General features: G+C 36.1%; 1 long non-coding RNA gene and 1 pseudogene across 4 annotated transcripts in view; one reads left to right on the top strand and one right to left on the bottom strand.

The window, feature by feature from the left end:
* Positions 1 to 18,618, top strand: part of LOC147367713 (uncharacterized) — a 42,010-nt gene extending 23,392 nt beyond the window's left edge. For 3 of the 4 annotated variants that reach the window (XR_015169298.1, XR_015169294.1, XR_015169297.1), the window contains one exon: positions 4,096 to 4,217. This is a non-coding gene — a long non-coding RNA (uncharacterized LOC147367713). Of the gene's footprint in view, positions 1 to 4,095; positions 4,218 to 18,461 lie in introns of those variants that run through there. The other variant, XR_015169292.1, reaches the window with a different exon arrangement.
* On the bottom strand, positions 14,797 to 16,031 carry OR13D1 (olfactory receptor family 13 subfamily D member 1; annotated as a pseudogene).
* Positions 18,619 to 18,959: the final 341 nt, after the last annotated feature.

The following is an 18,959-nucleotide window of genomic DNA, read 5'->3' as shown; positions in this document are numbered from 1 at the left end:
TCCCAATAGTCATTCTTTTCCCAAATCCCCTTAAAAAAATACCGATAGAACCCAGGCATCTTGGTGCAGCCATGTGACTAAGTCCTAGCCAGTGGGATATTTTAGCACATTTATGACTTTCTGTAAGCTATCTTAAAACAATGTAGGAGGGGTTGTTTCACTCTTTTTCTTATTTCTGCTTGCTGGAATTTGGAAATAATGAGTTCTTGGACTTTAAGGTAGAAGCCAGGTGCTGGAGATGGCAGAACAACGAAAGAAGCAGCCTAGGTTCTGACATCATGGAATACTAGGAGCCCTGGCCTGCCTGTCTCTGGACTTACTTTAGGAGAGAATTCATCTTCTAGTTTAAGCCACTGCAATGTGGCATACACCTATGATCTTAATCACAGAAAGGTGATTGTTTCTTTTATTTCTTTTTCATTTGTTTCTCTTCTTTACCTTTTACTTATTAATCACCAAATTCTTTGCCCCAACTCAAAATGGTTGAAACTGTTAATCAGCTTTTAAGCTTCTTCTTCTAGAGTTATCTTTAAGGAGTCTTTTGGTCTCTTGGTCCAGTGTGGACTAAATGTTCTCTAAAGTGGCCCTGTAGTAATTCTTGGATCTCCTTTCACTCGTCTCCTGGGAAATCTCATTTGCCTTTAAGAGGATATCCTTTTTCCAGGATCTTACATATTTTTTTTTTCCCTCTTAATTTTAGGAGAGGGTATGTGGGGATTAAACTTTAGAGGCTTTCAGCTCTAAAAATTTGTCAACTTCCTTAATTTATAGTTTGGGTGGACATAAACTTCTACACTGGAAATAATTTTTCCTTTTTTTTTTAAAGTACTGCTCCATTGCCTTATAGCTTCTGGTGAGACGTTCTTCCCATTTTAATTCTTGGTCCTTTCTATGTGACTTGTCTGGAAGCTTTTATATTCTCACCCCTAAATTTCTGAAATTTCACAGTGATATTCCTTGGGATAGATCTTTTTTCATCCATTGTGTCTCATTCAGTTGACCAGCTGTCTTGCTGATCCTGTTTGTGATGCTGATTGTCTTACTGTATTTCCCTGTGCACACTGCTTGCTGAACCCATGGTAGGCAAGGCATGAGCTAGGAGGCTGGCAGAAAATGTGAGGAACTGTAGGAAGTGCAAATGGGTTTATTCTCTCCTGACTGGCATAGCAGCCTTAGCAGCAGACATAACATAACACAACATAACCACACACAACCTTTAGGGCTTCTCCAGGTGAAGCTTATACAGCTGTGCTGCACAAAGTAGCCCATGATCAAGTGAATGATGTGCATGTGCAGTGCCATAAATGATCTCAGCTGTTACCTAAAGCTCATGACTGCATGTGTAGTGCTATAAATGATCTCAACTGTTTCGTAGTCATTATTTACAAAACATGGGGTGAGAGAGCCTAACCACAACATCTTGGCTGATTTGCTTTCTCCCAACGCTACCCACCCCCAAATCTGGAAACTCTTAAATTATGAGAAATTTGTTATGTTTCTTGGATTTTTTTATTCCTCCTCTATCTCTGGAACTTTTGTTATTCAAGCATCATGCCTCCACTTGATCCTCTGCTGCTGCTGCTGCTAAGTTGCTTCAGTCATGTCCAACTCTGTGCGACCCCAAAGATGGCAGCCCACCAGGCTCCCTCATCCCTGGGATTCTCCAGGCAAGAACACTGGAGTGGGTTGCCATTTCCTTCTCCAATGCATGAAAGTAAAAAGTGAAAGTGAAGTCACTCAGTTGTGTCCGACTCTTGGAGACCCTATGGACTGCAGCCTACCAGGCTCCTCCATCCATGGGATTTTCCAGGCAAGAGTACTGGAGTGGGTCACCATTGCCTTCTCCAACTTGATCCTCTAATTTTCTTTATTCCTACTAATTTTTTAATCTTTTTTTTTTTTGCTTTTTTTTGAGGGAGGGGGGTTGTGAAATGTTCCACATTTATTTTTTAACTCACCTAATAAACTTTTAAATGTCTAATTTAAATGTCCAGTTTATTTCCAAAAGCTCTTTTTTACCTCTTTTTTCCCAGAATGCTTTTTTCCCCTACTGTCTTCAGAAGTATTATCATCTTTTTGTTTCATCGGTTTAATATTTCTGTTTCTCTGGGGGCTTAAAAATGGTTTCAAGTCTTCATTTGAGTTTTATTTTGTTTTCTATATATTTTATTATTTTTCCTCTCTCTGGTACTGAAGTTTTTCCTGAAATGTTTTTATATTTGTCTGTTACCTCATTTTTAAAAGTGGGACTATAAAGAATTTGAAAGCTCTGTGAGTGTGGTGGGTCTTGCCAAGTCATGAGCTTTACTGTAGGATGATCTGACTGGGTAGTTTCCTTCATTAGATATCCATCACCCCAACTGTTATTAGCTATAAGTTGTTTCTTGTCAACTTTCTCTACCAGGAAACTTCTTGTGTCCAACCTGTGAGGTCTAATCTTTGTTGTCAAGTTCTTGAGGCTAAAAAGAGAAGAAGGCCAGAGATCTTGATATTTGGCAGTATCTTTAGAGAAAGAAATGGCAATCCACTCCAGTATTCTTTGCCTGGAAAATTCCATGGACAGAAGAGGTACAGTCCATGGGGTCGCAAATAGACACGATGGAGCGACTATCACTCATTCACACTTCAAGAACATATACTATATATACGTATATATATATTATGCTAATATATACTGTATAGGCTAATATATGTGCCATATATATATATATATATATATATATATATGCTATGCTAAGTCACTTCAGTCGTGTCCGACTCTGTGTGACCCCAGAGATGGCAGCCCACCAGGCTTCCCTGTCCCTGGGATTCTCCAGGCAAGAACACTGGAGTGGGTTGCCATTTCCTTCTCCAGTGCATGAAAGTGAAAAGAGAAAGTGAAGTTGCTCAGTCATGTCTAACTCTTAGCGACCCCATGGACTGCAGCTTACCAGGCTCCTCCGTCCATGGGATTTTCCAGGCAAGAGTACTGCAGTGGGGTGCCATTGCCTTCTCCGATATATATATATATATACATACAGATAAATAGTTTAGGCTGTAATACATATTACATATATATTATAATGTATATAATCTAGGCTAATTTGCTGTTACAAATTGACACCAAAAGTGTACTGTGACTCAAACACTAATGAATTTTGTTTTTTCAAATGAGCAAACAGAGTGCATTTACTTAGATGGCAGGCAGTTCTTCTATACATAAGGACTTAGACATATTCAATGCTGTGGCTTGACCATCCCCTAGAGTGTCTTTTGCCAACAAAGGTCCGTCTAGTCAAGGCTGTGGTGTTGGAGAAGACTCTTGAGAGTCCCTTGGACTGCAAGGAGATCCAACCAGTACATTCTAAAGGAGATCAGCCCTGGGTGTTCTTTGGAAGGAATGATGCTAAAGCTGAAACTCCAATACTTTGGCCACCTCATGAGAAGAGTTGACTCATTGGAAAAGACTCTGATGCTGGGAGGGATTGGGGGCAGGAGGAAAAGGGGACTACAGAGGATGAGATGGCTGGATGGCATCACCGACTCAATGGACGTGAGTTTGAGTGAACTCTGGGAGTTGGTGATGGACAGGGAGGCCTGGTGTGCTGCGATTCATGGGGTCGCAAAGAGTCGGACACGACTGAGTGACTGAACTGAACTGAACTGAGAGTGTCATCATTAACTGCATCTAACTGAGAGCAAGATAGAGGAAATCTCCAATATTTCCAAGTGGAAAACGCTTACAAGATAGGAGTGAAATTTATGGCTACAACTTAGAATTAGATAAACATTGTTAAATACTGTTAGGGGCCTAAGACAGTCTCCTGTTCAGTTTCTCACAGATTTTAATTATCCTCAAAGTGTTGTAGTTAAACTTTTATCTAAATGGTAAGATTTTGAGAGATAAATAATTTCCTCAGGGTCATTGCTGCTAAGTGCTAAGTGGCCCAGCCAGTACCACTTTTAATTATTGCTCATCTGGTTCAGTGAGTGTGAAAGTGCATTATTTACCCTGTACATAACAAATAGTTATCGGTTAAAGGGTGGAGAAAATTATATGAGGTGGGTAAAGGCAACAGTCCACTTGATGATGTCTCTACTTGGTTTTGTCCAAAGGTCAGGCTCATCACATCTGCAAAAGGAAGTGGGAGAGGTGGATTCAACACTAGCCCAGCTGCATAGGAGGGCAGTAGTTTTACATGTAAACTCCAGATACTTAACTCTGGTGATGTCCCTGGTAAGTACTTTCTTTGTGCTGCATTCTGTGGTCACTAGGTGGTGGTATAAACTGATTTCTTTCTTTAGGCCTTACATAGTGTGAGCTATTTTTGTTACTTTTGAGTTCCTATAACTTAACTTATGGGTATTTAGAGTGCAGTTCTCTCAGTTCTTTTTTTGTCATATGATATTATGTACTGAAGAGAACACCTTCAGTAAAGATAAATTACTTTAAAAACTTTTATGAGTTGCTTTATTATAAATATAAATAAATGGTAGTAAAGTAACAAATTTTCATTCAGTGTTTGTTAGCAAATATGCTGTTCATATCGGTGAATATGTATTAAGCACTTGTGTGTTGAATTTTAAATTAAGTGCCATGGGGAAGGAAGAAGACTGGATGCCTTTTCTTGAGCTTGTCAATTTCTTGATGTTTCTGTATCAGTCTCTCTGCTGTTAGCATTCTTAGACTAAGCAGCAGGAAAGACTTGTGAAAAGCTCAAAATTACATATAATGTGAATTTATTTAACATTATTTCTATTAATAAAGTAAATTGTTTTTATTACTAAAACATGTAAACATGAGTTTAATGTATTATATACATCCCTTTTTAGAAATCCTTAATTAATTGACTTTAAGTTTTGCATTTGAAAGTGAATTCTAGTGCCAATGACCTTTAAAAGCTCTCCATAAAAAAGCAATTATTTCCTAAGATAGGTTTTGCAAGTCTATTGCTTTGAATAATCCTTGGGCCTCACAACTGCAGTTGGGGGGAAAACTGCAGTTGATAAAGGGGAGGTATTTCTGGACTTTTGCTACTTGTTTCGGATTTTTATTACAAAATATGGGTGACTTCTTACCTGTGTATGTGTTAGTCGCTCAGTCGTGTTTGACTTTTTTGTGACCCAATGTACTGTAGCCCGCTTGGCTCCTCTGTCCATGGAATTCTCTAGGCAACAATACTGGAGTAGGTTGCCATTTCTTTCTCCAGGTGATCTTTTTGCCACAAGGATCAAACCCGGGTTCCTGCATTGCAACCTTCTGAGCTGTTATCTTTAGGCACTAGTGTGCTTAGTTTGTGACACATATTTTTCCCCAAGAAATTCCTCTTTGAAATGAATATGCATTATCTGACACTCTCCAATGTAATTCTGTTCACCTTTGCAAATTGTCATGGACACCTACTAGTTGAGTAATCAATACACTTTTTAATCTGTTTTAGCTTTACTTGACCATCTTTACTTGCTTTTGCAGCATTTTAATAATTTTTTATTTTTAAAAGTTATTCTCAACATTGTATTGAGGGCTAAAGCATTAATGTAAGAGGCTTGTAGGGTATATCCAAACCCAGGGGACCTGTTGTTTATTTTGTACCTTTTCAAGTCCTTCAGGATACAGTCTAAGATTTTCACAAGCGCACTTTATGATTGAAGCTCAAATGTCCCTCTATCTCTTATCAAAGTTGACAGACTCATAGCTTATGGGAAATCAGCACTACTTGGATTAAAATTTTTCCTGAAAAAAATGTAAATGGACTTCTCAAGATAGCTTAATAGTATTACTGAAGTTGGCTTCATATTCAAGATGACTTTCATCTTATATAGATGCTGAATATTAAGAAATAGGGTTCCCAGTTTCCCAACTGCCTTGGTGTCTCAGAAACTTCCATTCAGCACACACACACATACACACACAAAACTAAAAATAGTGAAAAGTCATAACTTTACAGGCTGCTTCAGTATAATTCCTGTTTCATAGTGTTTTCCTTTGAATAGTAATCCTGAGCCTGTAAGTGATTTGGAATGGGGTCTGTTGGTAGATTCATATGACTAGAGTCTCATTTGTGATTAGCTTTTCAGTGAGAGCTAGGCCCTCATTTGGTTGGCCCTCTTTCCTATCTAGCTCCCTTTCTTGTTTTTAAGGAGATTTTAATAAACATTGATTATTCTCAAATCTTATGTTGTATACCTGTCACTCTTTCTTTCAAAGAATGTTGGTGATACCTATTTCACAGACAAGAGAACATTAGATTCTAATGTACCTTACATTACATAGGAGCTGTTATATTATATCTTTTACTTCTTTCTTTCTTAATTATTCTTTTTCATTTCACCTGTGAGGTTGATTTTCCATTTTTAGAGTAAAACAAAAACAGCAAACAAGAAGCTCAAAGAAGCCAAGTGACTGCCAAGGGGTAACAGCATGAGTAGTTCAGAGATGGCTCACCCATTTTAATTGCTCTCTCATAATCTAGTGTTAAGGCAATGGCACACCACTCCAGTACTCTTGCCTGGAAAATCCATGGACAGAGGAGCCTGGTAGGCTACAGTCCATGGGGTCTCGAAGAGTTGGACACAACTGAGCGACTTCACTTTCACTTTTCACTTTTATGCATTGGAGAAGGAAATGGCAACCCACTCCAGTGTTCTTGCCTGGAGAATCCATGGGACGGGGGAGCCTGGTGGGCTGCTGTCTATGGGGTCACACAGAGTGTGACACGACTGAAGTGACTTAGCAACAGCAGCAGCAACTTATTCTTTCCCATATTGGTATGCTTATTTTATAAAGAATGCTTCAGTAAATAACTGTATGGGTCCCCTTGGTCATATACCTGTTAAGTGGAATTAGTGAGTCAATTTCATATTTTTTTTGTTGATTTTTAAATTGATTTATACTCTCACAGGCAGTGAATAGGATTTCCTCTTTCTCCATATTCTTGACACTTCTTGTTAAATGTTTAATATTTTTGTATCTTTTGGCTGAGAAATATCTCATTAATTTGATTTACATTTTTCTGATTTCATGTGAATTAAGCATCTTCTCATAATTTTGTATGTCATGCCATTTTCTTTTCTTTTGGGTCCCTATTTATATCCTCTGCCCTATTTTCTGTTATGTTGTTTATCTTAGTAATTTGATAACTTAAAGAAAAAAGAAGTCTGCATACTAATCCTCTTTTGGTGTATTTGTTACTGACATAATCTTCCATTTGAGCTAATATTTAAACCTTCTTAATGATGCATTTTTGCCATATAGATGTTTCTTAATTAGTCATTTCTTATGTTTTAGTACTTTCTTGTGTCTTTTTTGGACTCATTTGAGATATACTTTTCCTGTCCCTGTGTAAGAAGACATTTTCTTATAATACTTTACAGTTTTGCCTTGGTATTTAGGTATTTGATTTGTCTCAAATGTATTTTGCTCACAGTGTGAGACGGAGGTTTAATTTGATTTTTATTTTTCCCTTTGATATTAGTAGTCCGTTACCAAAGCATAATTTATTAAATACTTCATTCATTCCCTACAGAAATATGAACTTTGTATATTGATCGTGTATTTAGCAGCCTTGCTAGATTTTATTAATTTAAATTTTAAGATTTTCCTTTCATAGATTTTTTTCTAGTGAGAAAACTTTATTTTCATAAAATAATGAAAATTTTGTTTCTTGCTTTCCAATATTCATACCCTCTTTCCTTCCCTTCTTCCTCCCCTCTCTCCTGCACTTGCTTCCTGCTCCCTTCCAATTTTTCTTTCTTTCCTTGCTTCCTCCCTTTCTCCTTTCCTTCTCTCTCTCTCTCTAACTGGATAGGATTTCTATGCAATGTTGAGTTTGTTTGCAACTTTAAGGGAACTTGTTAGTTATAATTTTTTAATAAATATTCTTTATTAGGTTAAAGAAATTTTCTTGTTTTTAGTTTGCTCAGTTTTTAACTTTAAAAAATTTTTGAATGCCCATTAAATTTTATCAAGACTTTTCTTGAGTTTGCTGAAATCATTTGTTTCTGTTCTTTAATTGATATTGTGGTGAATTGCAGTAACATATTTTTATAATGTTAAGACTTCCTTGGTAGTCTTATCTTCCAGGTATAAATCCTACCTGGATGTTAGATATTATTATTTTGAATGTTGTTAGATTCTGTTTGCTAGTATTTTGTATAGAGTTCTTCTGTCTATGTTTGTAAGTGAGACTGGCTCTTGAGTTTTCCTTTCTCATATTGTCCCTGTTCAGTTTCCATTTCAATGTTATTTTAGGCTTATAGAAATGGCTTAGGGAAATGGTTTGGGCCTGGTTAAAGTTTTAAACTACTGATTTGGCTTTACCTGTCTTTAGATTTTTTTCATTTCTTCTTTTTATAAATCTTTGAGTTGGATTCTTAGTGTATTAATTTTCAATCTTTCTTATTTTCTAATATATTTATTTAAAATTATAAAATGTTTTTATCCCACCAATTTTGATAGTCCTATCAAGTAATAAATATGTTGAAATTTTCATCATTTTTTAAACATATAAAATATGTTTTAAAATTTCCATGTTTAAAAGACTTTTGGGGGGTTTCTCTTTTCAGTATTGATTCCTAATATTACATTATGGCTATAGATTGTGGTTTGAATGATATTACTTGTTAGATATTTATTGAGACTTTCTTTCCTATTGCATGCTTTTTATAAACTTTTTTTTGGATTTGAAAACATTCTTTACAATTTCAGTACAAAGTTACACACACAAACATATACATACATGTATGATTGCCATAATTTTTTAAGATGCTTGACTTAACACAATTTCTAATATATCAGCAATCCTCCTAAGTAATACCAAGGACCTTAACATGTTTATCTCTTATTTCTAATCCCTCTCATTGTATCTCAGGTTTCATTTTTATCTTGTTTTTATGTTCCCCATTTGTGAGCATTCTCTCTCTCTCTCTTACTATTAAAATAGTGACAGTTTGGATCCACTCACATATTTACTAATTTCTTTGTTTACTATTACTTTTTCATTCTGTTTCTTTTATCCGGAAACAGTTTCTTTCTCTCTAGAGTTGTCTTTATGGAAAAATCTTTTAGTCTTTTTTTTTTTTAATAAAAATGCCTTTATTTTGTCTTTTCTCTTGAAAGATGGTTAAATTTAGTATAGAATTCTAGGTTTTTGGTTTTGCTTAAACAATTTGAACATATTATTTCATTGACTTTGGGCCTCTATTTTCACTGATGTCATTAAAAACTTTTTTTCCCATTATGGTTTATTACATGATATTGAATATAATTCCATGTGCTGTACTGTAGGACCTTGTTATTTACCTATTTTATGTATAATAGCTTATATCTGCTAATCCCAAACTCCTAATTTATCCCTCCCCCACTCCCTTTGCCCTTTGGTAACCATAAATTTATTTTCTATGTGTGTGAATCTGTTTCTGTTTTAAAGTAAGTTCATTCATATAATATTTTATATTCCATATATAATTCATATCATCTGGTATTTGTCTTTCTTTGTCTGATTTACTTCACCTAGTGTGATAATCTCTGGGTCCATTCATGTTGCTGTAAATGGCATTTTTTCATTCTTTTTTATGGCTGAGTAGTATTCCAGTGTGTGTGTGTGTGTGTGTGTGTGGGCACATGCCACATCTTCTTTATCTGCTTATCTCCCCATGAACATTGAGGTTGCTTCTATGTCTTGGCTATTGTAAATAGTGCTGCTATAAACATTGGGGTGCATCTACACTCATTTCATTTTACTCTCTTCTTAATTTTGAAGCATTTGAGAAAACTAAATGCTATATGATATTACATGATATTAAAATATAATGAGATCATTCATTATTAAGAACAGACTGTTTCATTTTTTAAAAAACTGCTATAAATATTCTATGTGGAAAGCATCATGACATTCTTAGATGAACTTTTGTGGACCCTTTTAGACCCTCATTTTGCTATTACATTATGTTTAATTATAAACATGCTTATGCATTTATTATGGGCTTCTCTGGTGGCTCAGCTGGTAAAGAATCCACCTGCAATACGGGAGTTCTGGGTGCAATACCTGGGTTGGGAAGATCCCCTGGTGAAGGGAATGGCTACCCACTCTAGTATTCTGGTCTAGAGAATTCCGTGGACTGTATGAACCATGGGGTTGCAAAAAATCAGATACGACTGAGTGATTTCACTTTCATTTTATGCATTTATTATATGTTATTCTGTAATCACGTTTCCTTTATTATAAACATTATTACATATTCTACAAACATTGATCAAAACTACTTTTTACAAATTTTAGATTTTGAAATTTAAATGTGCCAGCCAAATCATACTGTAAAAACTTAAACTGTATTTTATGTACAAAAAAACAGAGAGGAAAGTATCTTCTGTAGCATCTATACCAAGAACTTATTCAAGGGATTATCTATTCTCTTCTTTACAGTATCATTTTATACTGTAAAGAAAGTAAGTTTGTATTTCATAATTTGATATCTTTAAGAAGAGATTTAAGACAAATGCTAATGCTGTGCATATGTATTGAAACGATGCAGTTTTGCACATACTTTAAACTTCTGCAAATCATTCTCTTGACTTCAGATGATTTCATGATTAGAGTAAGATAACTAGTTTTAAAATGTGATAAATTATCCTAGCCTAGCCCAAAGCTAAGAAATATAGAGCACAAGGATTCTTAAAGTCTGTTTTGCCTTGTGCCTTTATATAATTATTTTGATATTTGTCTCTTTTCCTATGTCAGAAAGTTGGGAGGGGTGGGGGAGGGTAGTTTATGTTCTTGAACTTTACACTGCTGTATGAAAAAAATCTAAGACATTAAACACATAGATATCCAAGTCTGTGTGCATTTATTTCTTACGAAGACACTATTTCCATCTGAAACAGGATCAGTGTGATACATAGACTTTGTCATATAATTGTTGATTGATTTACTTCAATAGTTTGTTTCATTTGTTCTTCAGTTTTGAGTAGTACACTTATCTTTCAAAATGCTTTGAAATTCAAACCTTTTGATCACAGGCATAAGATTTCTTTTTAATAGTCCTTTTATCACTAATACCAATAGTGTTCATCGTATCAAGTAATGTTTCATTCTCCATTTTTATATAATATTGTGTATTGCATGCGTGTTTAGTCAGTCAGTTGTATCTGACTCTTTGCGACCCCAAGGACTGCAGCCCTCCAGGCTCCTCTGTCCATGGGAATTCTTTAGGTAAGAATACTGGAGTGGGTTGCCATGCCCTCCTTCAGAGGATCTTCTCAACCAAGGGATCCAACCCAGGTCTCCTGCCCTGCAAGCAAATTTTTTGTCGTCCTGAGCTACCATCTTTCGGCATACATATTAAAACTTATATTCTCTAATCACCTGAATCATTATTATAATACAGCCACTATTAATGTATGTTGTCTTTAACCTGTAGTGCCTTCACATTTATAATCATTGTTTGTGTCACATCTGTTATAGGAAAATTAATAGCATAGAAAAGAAATCGTTTACTCAATTTGCAGTGTTTGAATGAACATGAACTTCTTAATTTTTTAGTCAAGTTCTAGACCAAAAAGTTTCTGGGAAATATGAAAGTGAAAGTGAAGTTGCTCAGTTGTGTCCGACTGTTTGCAACCCCATGGACCATAGCCTACTAGGCTCCTCCATCCATTGGATTTTCCAGGCAAGAGTACTGGAGTAGGTTGCCATTTCCTTCTCCAGAGGATCTTCCTGACCCAGGGATTGAACCCGGGTCTCCCGCACTGTAGGCAGACGCTTTACCATCTGAACCACCAGGGAAGTCCTGAATGATTATGTAAATTGATTGTTTTAAGAATAGCAGTGTTATTAAGTGATTATCATGTGAATATATAGTAGTGGCATCTAAAATTTTGTGGAATTGCAGAATAAATGCTGTAGAAAGAATGAGCTTTCTCTTGTTAAGGTCTGTACAATCTGATATTCTTGGGGAATCAAAATTACTGAAGAGCACATGAAGGAGTATGGCAAACAATACATCATGCCAAAAAAGTTTGCTGTTTTCTTTTTCCTTATTACCTTTAACCTAATTCTGGTAAATCTTCTAATATATTTCTTTTCTTTCTCCTCCCCTTACACCATCCCCCAGGGATAGCAACTGAACTCTAACAAGAGTTCACTGTAGTAAATTAAGTTTCACTGGGACCATTAACATTTATTTTTAATTTCTCTCTTGTAAGCATTGTAAATAACCTGTTAAAAAGTTTTCCTTTTTAGAATAGTGGAACTTTTTCCTAAATTGATTAAGAGAGTTTACAATGACAGTATATTTGATCCAATTTCTGCCTTTGCTTTATTCATTGATACAACATTTAGTCAAGAGATATATTCCTGACAGTGTTTATATAATTTTTTCCCAACACCATACATATTATGAACAATTTCAAACATGAAGTAAAATTGAAATATTTTACACTGAGGATCAAATACTCACCAACTAGATTGTGCCACAAATATTGACTAGATTTGCTTATCTCATGCTGTGTGTCTATTCCTCTCTCTGTCCCTCCATCAATCCATGTGATTTTTGATGCATTTCAAAATAATCTGTGGGAATCATTACCCTTTCCCCTAAATACTTTAGCATTTTATTAACTAGAGTTTAAAGTTATATTTGTTCACATTTTTTTCTTTTAATTTAAAATTTACATACATTAAATTCACAAATCTTAGCATAATATTAATAGTTTTAACAGATGCACACCTGTGTCACTCAAATTCCTATTAAAATACAGAACATAAACATAGCCTCAGAAAAGTTCCTTCATGTTCTGACCCAGTTGATTCTTGCTTTATCCACTCACCCACACTGGCATCCACTATTCTGATTTTTAAAATACCATAGGTTAATTTTGTGTGTTCTAGCCTGGAGAATCCCAGGGACTGGGAAGCCTGGTGGGCTGCCATCTATGGGGTTGCACAGTCAGGCATGACTGAAACGACTTAGCAGCAGCAGCAGCAGCAGCAGAACTTCAGTATATACTTTTCTAGAAACAACACTCTAGTTACTGTGCGGAGAATAAATTATAGGAGAACAAAGTAGGATCATGTTTGATGTATTTTCACAAATGGTACATATCACTCAAGGTGCTTGTGGATTTAGTTCAGTTCAGTCCAGTTCAGTTCAGTCACTCAGTCGTGTCCAACTCTTTGCGATCCCATGAATCACAGCACGCCAGGCCTCCCTGTCCATCACCAACTCCCGGAGTTCACTCAGACTCACGTTCATCCAGTCAGTGATGCCATCCAGCCATCTCATCCTCTCTCATCCCCTTCTCCTCCTGCCCCCAATCCCTCCCAGCATCAGAGTCTTTTCCAATGAGTCAGCTCTTCACGTGAGGTGGCCAAAGTACTGGACTTTCAGCTTTAGCATCATTCCTTCCAAAGAAATCCCAGGGCTGATCTCCTTCAGAATGGACTAGTTAGATCTCCTTGCAGTCCAAGGGACTCTCAAGTCTTCTCCAACACCACAGTTCAAAAGCATCAGTTCTTCGGCTTGTGGATTAGATTTCAGTATTTCTAAATCATTGCTGGTGAAGAAACGCTGGGCTTTTAAAACTTCCTGAATTTCTTTCCTGTGGTTGTAAGAGTAGAAGCTGTAGTTAGTTTTGAGGGGGAGCTCACTCACTCACCATTTTGGGAAGAATCCTGTTTAGGAGTGCACTTTGAGTTAGGTGTCCGTTCATTTTTATTGAGAGAAGTGTGTATTCTCATGGAAGAAGGAAGTAAATAGACACTATCAATCTTATAGTAGGGCAGGAACTAAATAGGAAAATGGACTTAAGAGGACCCATGTGAAGTTAATGGCTAATAGATACCAAGAGCGATAATATTTAATAATGGTTTATTTTTCTTACTGATCATAGTCCCTTTACATTATTTGTAAGCCTAAGCAAAGGTTTTAAACATAGTGGTCTTTTGAATATGGATATTTATGAGATTTTATGTCTGTTCTTTTATTGAAGTCAATATTATATTAGATAAGAATGAGTTCAATAGGATATTCCTGGTGATAAGAGTAGCAACAACCATTAAGAGGTATAAAGTACAAGTTATAAAATAAGTCATAGGGATGTATACAGTATAAGGAATATAGTCAATAGTTTATAATAACTTTGTGTGGTTTATGTCTATTATTTGTGGGCAAAGTGTGCTATTGACAGCTTAAGCAATACAGAAGCATGAAAGATTATCAGAGAGGAATGATGGAAAATTTTAGAAAAGTTGTTTAGTTGCTAAGTTGTGTCCAACTCTTATGTGACCCCATGGACTGTAGCTCGCCAGACTTCTCTGTCCATGGGACTTCCCAGGCAATAATCCTGGAGTGGGCAGCTATTTCCTTCTCCAGGGGATCTTTCTGACCCAGGGATCAAACCTGTGTCTCCTGCTTTGGCCGGTGGATTCTTTACCACTGAGCCACCAAATGAAAACCAGAAAGTAGGGAAGTGTTAACATTCCTGGAGGAAAGGGAGAGGAAGAAAGTAGATGGAGGAGGGGAAAGAATAAGAAGTAGGAGGAAATAGGGAAAAGAGAGAGAAGAAAGGGAGAGAGAGAAGAGAAAAGCCATGTGCTTTATATGGGCCCAGTTGCCTGAGCTGAAAACAATTAAAAACTCTGCCAACAAGACAGTGTTCAGAAGGTTTACATGGACATTCTGTGTTTAAAAGAATCGGAGTCTCATCTTTGGACTTGTAAGCTGGTAAGTTTTCTTGACACCAGTTTCTATGACTTCATCTCAGAATACAGAAGACCTGATCTGGTCCCACACTGAGGATATAATATGCCTCGTGTCCTTTCACATTTTCCATAGATGCAAATGTTGACTCGGGACTTTCTTCACAGCTTCTTTCACCTCCTTATTTCTCAAGATGTAGATGATGGGGTTCAACATTGGGGTTACCACTCCATGAGACAGTCCAATTATCTCATCAGAAGTGTTTGTGTCCTTTGACTTGGGCTTCATGTACATAAAAAGGGCTGAACCATAGAATAAGATGACCGCAGTCAGGTGGGCTGAACAGTACAGAAAAGGCTTTTTTTTTTCTCCCTTCAGCAGAATTAATTCTCAGGATGGAAGAGAGGATGAAAACATAGGAGATGAGAATTAATGGTACAGGAATCACCAGTATAACAATATTTGTCACTGTCATGATAATCACATTGATGGTAATATCCAAACAGATGAGTTTAAGAAGGGCCGAGATCTCACAGGTCATATGATCAATGATATTATTACCACAGAAAGGCAATATCATTGTTATAATTGTTTGTAATAGACAAGTCAGACAACCTATGATCCAAGACCATGTGGCCATGTGCACATACAGCACCCTGTTCATGATGATGGGGTACCTTTGGGGGTTGCAGATGGCCACATATCGATCATATGCCATCACAGCCAGGAGGGACACACTCAGTGGAGCCTAACCCAAGAGAGACAACCATCTACAGAGCACAGCCAATGAAAAAGATGGATTTTCTCTCAGACCTAATGCTTTTAATGAGCATCGGGGGGATGGATGATGACGTATAACAGATGTCTAAGAATGAGAGGTTCCCAAGGAAGAAGTACATGGGAGTGTGGAGGCAAGAATCCAGTATGCTGATGATAAAGAGGAGGCTATTTCCAGGAAGGTGATCATGTACATGATGAGGCAGAGCATGAACAGACAAAACTGGAGTGCTGGGTATTGGGAAGGCCCCACCAGGAAGAATTCAGTCACAGCTGAGTAATTTCCCATTTCTTTGGGTCCATGCCACTCACCTTCATGGCTTATAAAAGGACATGACTCAGGAAAATTTACATTTATAATATAGATTTTCAGCATATCTTCACTTCCAGTATTGTGCTTGACTCTTGGTTTTTTTGTTTGTTTGTTTAAAAGTCTCAAGAGCATGTTTAACAGGGACCACACCACCCTCAAGGGGTTGCAGATTAGTTTTTGGAGGAATTAGGGGAACACAAAAAAATTCCATGGTTAATATAGAAGCACAGACATACTGTATCAGTTTCCTAGTGGTGCCAAACCAAATTACCATCAACTTGGTAGCTTAAAACAAAAGAAATGGGTTCTCTCACAGTCTGGAGGCCAGAAGTCTGAGATAAAGGTGTTGGCAGGCTCGTGCTCCCTCCCGTGGCTACAGAGGAGGATCCTTCCAGAAGCTGGAAGTGCCTGGTGTTCCTTAGCTTGTGGCCACATCTTTCCTGTCTCTGCTTCTGTATTTTTTTAATATTTATTTAATTTTTTGGCTGCACTAGGTCTTAGTTGTAGTGCGGGATATTTAGTTGCAGTGTGTAAACTCAGTTGCAGCATGTGGGATCTAGATCCCTGACCAGGGATCGAACCTGGGCCCCTTATGCTGGGAGCTCAGAGTCTTAGCCGCTGGACCACCAGGGAAGTCCTTTGCTTCTGTCTTTATGCAGCTTCACCTCTGTGTGTCTCTTTTATGAGGGCCTCAGTCAATGGGTTTAGGGCTCAGTCTAAATCCAGGATGATTTCATCTCAAGATCCTGAAGCAATGTGCTTGACTCTTGGAACACTTATAGGAATAAGAAAGGGCAGAGATATTATATTAATATTACTTGTATTGGTGATATATATAAGGCTTTAAGAATTCCAAAACATCTTAGATCTACACAGCAGCACAGTCAAGGCCACTAATATTCCAAGAGTTCTTATGGAAAGTGCCAGATAAGATTTCGGAGGAACTACTTTTAAATGTAGGAGTATCAAGATGCCTTCAATTAAGGCAGATTTTGAATTTGTTTTCTGATGAAGATGGCCTCTGTTTAAAAGATTATATAAATATATCACCATATCATTTAACCCGGATATAACTTTGGTAATTTGTTCTATTTTTAAGTCTCAAATGGAAAAGTAGGAAAAAGCAATACTTATTTGTCAAGTTGTCATTAGAATTAAAGTTGATAAAAATCTGTTAAGTACCTAAAAGTAATGGTTCCAACATGGCATATATATGTGATATATAATTATATTTACTTTTTGTAATATAGTAATATTAAATGTGTATTTCCATATACATATAAAGGTGAAGGAAGAACATCTCCTTTTCTTTCTGTTCAAAAAAGATCCCAGGTGAAGGACACCATTTTTCAGAATTTAGGTCAAAATAAGAGAAAACGGAAATAGTAACATCACCAAAAACACTGAATCAATCCATCACGTAGGCTTATCCAAACCTCTTCAGTTACCTTTTTTCTCACATACACCATTTCTCCTCTTGTGATACTGTTAAGGAAAAAAAAGTTTTTTTCTCCATGATCTTCATCAGCAACCCAACCAAATATTCTAACAGAGAAATTCTATGTAAAAACTGTGCTGGCCATATAATACAACTTCAACCAAGGATATAGCTCCTCATCCAATCACATTGTTACTCCTAGATTCTTCTAACGTGGAAATTATGGAGGCACTGCTGTTACCCTCAATGTTCTGCAATGACCATGCTGAGTTTCTTATCAGTCTCCTAATACTACTACCCTCTTTCTTCTTTTGTTCAAAGTGTTTTCTTGTTAGGAGGGTCCCTCTTATCTTGGATATTACCTTTTCAAGGAAAGCTTTCCCACTTCCTGTTGTGAGGAGGATGCCCCTTGTATTCACTGTCACAGCACTCCATACTTTATATCTCTTGTAAGGTCTTTCATATATTCATTTATTCATTTCAAACTGTGCCATATATATAGACTATAGTAGGTAATAGGGATCCCATTGTGAGGTCTTGTTTTTCAAAATGGGTACTGAATGCAGAATGTTGTGAGAGTTATTTTGTTCTTTTGAAAAACAATTTCTGTGCTACACAGCATGTTTCAATATGAAAAAAATTATGGAATATTTTATAAAAACATTTTATCAAATTAGTCTGTTATTCTAAATTGTCAAGAGTAGACTAAAACTATGGAATCATCATTACTTATGCATATATATGCAAGAATCATAAATAAGTATATCTAAACTATATACTAAAGTGATATAATTTATTTCATGAATTCATGAAATTTCAAATTAATGTTTGAAAATCTATTAATATAATGTACTAAACATCTAGGTAAAAACCAAAGCAAAACACATGGTTTTGTTAACTAATAAAACATAACTATCAAGATGCCAAAAAGCATTTGATAAAATACAGTACTCATTCTTGGTAAAATGAAAATCTCTTACTAATATAGTTATAGGAGGATGCATAATTTAGATAATGAAGATTGTCTTTTTAAAAAATTATTTGGTCACATAGTTCAAAATGATGAAACTCTGGAGTACATGCATAAAAATAGTCAAAAGATTGTTATTAGACTATTATTACTACTTAACAGTTTTTCCCCTTAATGATCCATCCAATAGACTAGAATAAGAAAAAAATAATGATGTTGCATGTTCTTTCATGTTTCAAGTTCAATCATGATTTAAATAGTTAAAACAGTTTTTTTTTTTCCTCTAGGCCGCTGGAATTCTGGTTTGTGTTGGTTGTGGGTCATGCAACACATGTGAGAAGACACATCCTTACATGTCATACAAACAAAATTGTAATCTTAGAGAAAAAAGAAAGGAAAATGGCCATGGTATAGTATTAAAATGGAAGTTTCATACCTATAAAATGATCACAATTTATATACATGTGGCTGAAAAAAGTCACAGCAAAATGTTAACCTGTTTTTTCTAGCATGTGGGACTTGGATAATAATAATAATTATTATTAACTTTTTCTCATTCTCCAAATTTCCTTTAAGGAATGGATATTTTATGACTGTAAACATAAGAAATATGAAAAAGTTTTTCTTTGAAGGAAATAGTGGCAAGGATTTGCCAAATCTTGTCCCTAGTTTTCATTAACACTCAAGAAAGGATACAAACAGTTAATGGAAAGGAAATTGGAGAATTTTTTTGTTGATTTATTATATAGACTGACTTAATGCCATTTAATGCTTTGATTTCAGGT

This window comes from Bos grunniens, chromosome 8, assembly GCF_055505025.1.
Source record: "Bos grunniens cultivar Pamir isolate PY7600 chromosome 8, Bosgru_T2T1.0, whole genome shotgun sequence".
In the NCBI taxonomy this organism is placed as follows: domain Eukaryota; kingdom Metazoa; phylum Chordata; class Mammalia; order Artiodactyla; family Bovidae; genus Bos; species Bos grunniens.
This window is presented reverse-complemented; position numbering and strand designations above follow the sequence as displayed.